The sequence below is a fragment of the Chiloscyllium plagiosum genome, chromosome 8 (assembly GCF_004010195.1).
Source record: "Chiloscyllium plagiosum isolate BGI_BamShark_2017 chromosome 8, ASM401019v2, whole genome shotgun sequence".
NCBI classification, from domain to species: domain Eukaryota; kingdom Metazoa; phylum Chordata; class Chondrichthyes; order Orectolobiformes; family Hemiscylliidae; genus Chiloscyllium; species Chiloscyllium plagiosum.
The window spans coordinates 46,141,368-46,146,298 of record NC_057717.1 but is presented as its reverse complement, the minus strand read 5'-3'; positions in this window follow the sequence as shown (position 1 = coordinate 46,146,298).

Here is a 4,931-nt window from a genome sequence, read left to right as displayed (position 1 = left end):
ACCACTGGCCTGTATAATCTCAATATGACTTCCCAATTCCTATATGCAAAGGACTGGGCAATGAAAGCAAGTGAGGCAAGCACCTTTTTTAAACTATCCTGTCTCTCCATGTTGCAAACTTCAAAGAATTATGTAGCTGAACCCTGAGGTCCCTCTGTTCTACAACCACTACCGAAGGTCTTGCCATTAATTGTATAAGTCCTGTCCGTGTTTGTTGTACAAAATGCATTACCTCGCATTTATTCAGATTGAACTCCATCTACAGTTTTTAAGCCATTCACACATTTCATCAGTATCCCTTTGTAATCTCAGAAAACCTTCTTCACTGTCCACAATTCCACCCTCCAGTCTAACAGCCAATCACACATAGCACTCCATGGTACAAATATCTCTGCTAGGGGCCCTACAATTTCTTCACCAGATTCCTACAATGTCCTGAGATCCATTTGATCAGGTCCTGGGGTTTTATCTACCTTTGTGTTTTAAAACCTCCAGCACCTCCTTTTCTATAATGTGGACTCATTTCAAGACATTGAGTCTTCGAGATGTGCAGCACAGAAACAGGCCCTTTGGACCAACTCCTGCATGGCGTTTCTAGTCACATTTGCCACAATTTTGCCAATATCCCTCTAAACCCTTGCTATTCATAGAGGAGAAAGTGAGGTCTGCAGATGCTGGAGATCAGAACTGAAAATGTGTTGCTGGAAAACGCAGCAGGTCAGGCAGCATCCAGGGAACGGGAGAATCGACGTTTTGGGCATAAGCCCTTCTTCAGGAATTCCTGAAGAAGGGCTTATGCCCGAAACGTCGATTCTCCTGTTCCCTGGATGCTGCCTGACCTTGCAATTCATACACCCATCCACATGCCTTTTAAATGTATTTCTATCAACATCCATTATTTGCTCTGGCAGCTTATTCCATCCACTCTGTTGCGGCCAGTTGTCCTTTAGATCCCTTTGAAAAGTTTCCCTCGCCTGGGGAAATGACCTTGTCTGTTGACCCTGTCGATGACCATCATGATTTTAAACACCTTTTATCGGTTAAATCCTCAGCCTCCCATGTTCAACTGAAAACAGTCCCAGCCTATTCAGGCTTTTCGCTGAAGCGGAAACCCTCCAGCCCTGGCAACATCCTTGGTCATTTCTTCTGAACCCTTTCATGTTCCACGACATCCTCCCGATGGCATTGAGACCAGATTGCACAGTATTCCAATAGTAGTCAGGCCAAACACTGTTTAGTTCCCTGAGCGCCCCAGTCATTACCCACAGTAAGTTCCAGAGTGAAATATTTGTTTCGGATCTTGTAGTTTCACACATCGTTGTCTTCATTGATCATTAAGGATACCGGTTTTGTCCCGAGACCTTCTATTGGTGTTAATACCCTTGGAGCGTCCCTTTGGATTCTCCTTAACTTCCTGTGCCAAAGCTATCTCGTGTCCCCTTTTTACAACCCTGATTTCCATCCTAAGTGTATTTCTGCTGCCCCGATGCTCCTGAAGGGATTCCCTTGAGTCAGCCAGCTATATCTGACATGTGACCCCTTTTGTTCTTGACCACAGTCTCGAAACTCAGCCAGTGTTTCCTAATTCAGTCAGCATTGAGCTGCACACTAACAGGAACACGCTGGCGCTGAACTCTCCTTTTATCTCGGTTTTACAATATTCCTACTTGCCAGACTTCCCTTTATCTGCAAATAGCCTCCACAGATCTACTTTAAAAATTCATGTCTAATACTATCTTGCTCCATTGAATAACTTGAACTTGTGGACCAGGCCTGTCCTTTTCCATCGCTATTTTCAAACTAATACAATTGTGGTAACTTTCCAAAGTGCTCCCTCACTAACACCTCAGTCCTGTTCCCTACCTTGTTTCCCAAGGCGAAGTCAGGTTTAGCCCCATTCTCCAGTTGGGCCACTTACATAATGACTAGGAGTTTTCAGAACACACTTAACAAATTCCTTCCATCCAAATGCTTAACTTAGTAGCAATCCCAGTCCAGGTTTGGAACGGTTAAGATCCCCTATCATTACATCCGTATTATTCTCAGAGATATCTGAAATCTCCTGACATATTTGCTCCTTCATCTCCCATTGCCTATCGCTGTAGTCCGACAGTAGAAAACTAATGGACAATTTTTATTTCTCAGTTCCACCAATATCGCTTAACTGGGCGATGCTGCATGAATACTCCCTCTAGGTACTGCTGGGATGTTTCCCCCAATCAAAACCAACAGCTCTCCTCCTGTTTTGCCTCCTGTTCTATCCTTCCTTTAGCATCTGTCTCCGGAACATTGAGCTGCTGGTCCAGTTGCTCCCTCAGCTGTGTTTCTGTAATATCTGTGGTATCCCAATCCCATGTTCCCATCCATGCTCTGGGTTCATCGGCCTTATCTGTTATGGCCCTTTGTATTGAAATAACTGCAGTTTAATCCACCAGTTTTCCCTAATTGTCTGCTATGTTCTTGCCTGCCTTGCCTACTTATATTGTTCTCTTAAACATTTGTACCAGCCTCAATTTGCTTTCTGGCCTTACGGCTCTTTGGGGTCACACAGCCCTGCCAGACGAGTTTAAATCCTCTCAAGCAGCTCCAGCAACGTTCCCCACCAGGATGTGGGTCCCCCTCCTGCTCCCAGTTCAGGTGTATTCCCCACCCTGTCTACCTGTGCTGACACCTTCAGACATCAAGGTCCCTGTGTTCCTCAGTACTCCAGGAGGACCTACCATTCATGATGTATATCATTCGTTTATTAGACTTGCCACAGTGAAGTACCACACAGTGATCAGAAGTAAACTCTGTCTGCCATTACTCTGCTCAATTTATCATCTGATCGATATCAGACTGCAGCCTGAGTGCATCCCACTCACTATGGACAACACCCTTACCTTTCATGTTATCTGCAAACGTACTAATGTTACCTTCTGCTTTCACATCTGAGTGATTAATGCCCATAATGAACACCAATGGCTCCAGCACAGATCACAATGATACACCCGCTGGACAATGGCTTTCAATCACAAAACCAACCCTCCACCAATTGTGGAGCCAATTTACCAACTTGCCTTGGATCCCATGGGATCTTTCCTTTTGGACCAGCCTTCCGTGTGGGACCTTGTCAAAGACCTTAATGAACTCCATATAAACCACATCATCTGCACTGCCCTCATCAATATCAGAGGACAGTCGTCCAGCAAATCCATACAAACAATCCCTAATGAAATTGCGGGGGTATCCGTTTTTGGCGAATACATTGTATAGGTGTTTTTCTTCCTCTTTTTGCCGTTCTGGTGTACTGCAGTGTGTTGTGGACCTTTTGAACAGTGTCTTGATGCAACTTCTTTTGTGTGTGTGTTGGGGTGGTTGCTTTCGTAGTTTAGGACTTGGTCTGTGTGTGTGTGTCTATCCTGTATATCTTTGTGGTGAATTTTCCGTTCGGTGTTCTCTGCATTACCGCTTCTGTTATGAGTCCAGAGATGGGTGAGCCCATGGGTGTGCCGTTGATTTGTTCATATATTTGGTTGTTGAATGTGAAGTGAGTTGTGAGGCACAGGTCCTGTAGTTTGAGTATGCCATCTTTGTTGATAGGTTTACCGTCCTGTTGTCTGTTCTGTATGTCCAGCAGGTTGGCTATTGTTTCTCTGGCTAGGGTTTTGACGATAGAGGTGAACAGTGCCGTGACATCGAATGAGACCATAGTTTCTTCCTTGTCTATGTGTATATTTCTGATCATGTCCACGAATTCCTTTGTTGACTGTATAGAGTGTCTGGATACGCTGATCAGGTGTTCCAGTTTCTGCTGTAGTTCTTTAGCCAGTTTGTGTGATGGTGTCCCTGGTAGTGATACTATGGGTCTGAGTGGGATGTCTGGTTTGTGCACTTTAGGTAGTCCATAGAATCTGAGGATGTTGTTGCTTTCAGATTTCACTCTCTGTCGGTCAAAACTGGTTATCTGTCCGTTTTGTTTTTGTAGGTTTCTCAGTGTGTTGTTTATCCTATTGGTGAGCTGCGGCGTGGGGTCAAACTCCACGCAATCTCATCCACAGATGCCTCAGGAAAAGACAACGGAATGAAGACATGCCACAACCCAAAGGACGAGCCATATTGGAATACATCAAGAACATTTCCGAACTGACAGCCAGACTACTGCGACCACTAGGACTCATAACAGCACACAAACCAACAGCCACTCTCAGACAACAACTCACCAGGACAAAGGAATCGATACCCAGCATGAGCAAAACCAATGTAGTGTACAAAATCCCATGCAAGGACTGCACAAAACACTACATAGGACAAACAGGAAGACAGCTAACGATCCGCATCCATGAACACCAACTAGCCACGAAACGACACGACCATCTATCCTTAGTAGCCACACAAGCAGATGACAAGCAACGTGAGTTCGACTGGGACAACACTACCATTATCGGACAAGCCAAACAGAGAACAGCCAGGGAATTCCTCGAAGCATGGCACTCATCCACAGTTTCAATCAATAAGCACATCGACCTGGACCCAATATACCGGCAACTGCAACGGACAGCTGAACTGACAACCGGAAGCGGCAGAGACAAATCACTATAGTTGCCAGAGGAAACATCACAGAAGGGCTTCACAGGAGGCTCCCTGAGGATGTCACCTAGACAGGGGACGAAACGTCTGCAACACAAATTCCCAACTCTGCGAACAGAACCACTACAATGAGCACCCGAGCTACAAATCTTCTCACAAACTTTGAAGCCCTTTAGACTCTACAAAGCTCCGTCATGAACAAGCCACCACCTCTCTATTTCCTTTGCCTTCTTCAGTGTCTGCAACTCTCGCTCCAGTAACGTTCTTTAGTTACTGCAGGCCTGCCTAGCTCCCCAGACAACCTGTTCCATCCCCTACAACTCCCTCAATCACTGTAACACCCTCTGCTCTGTCTAATCCTC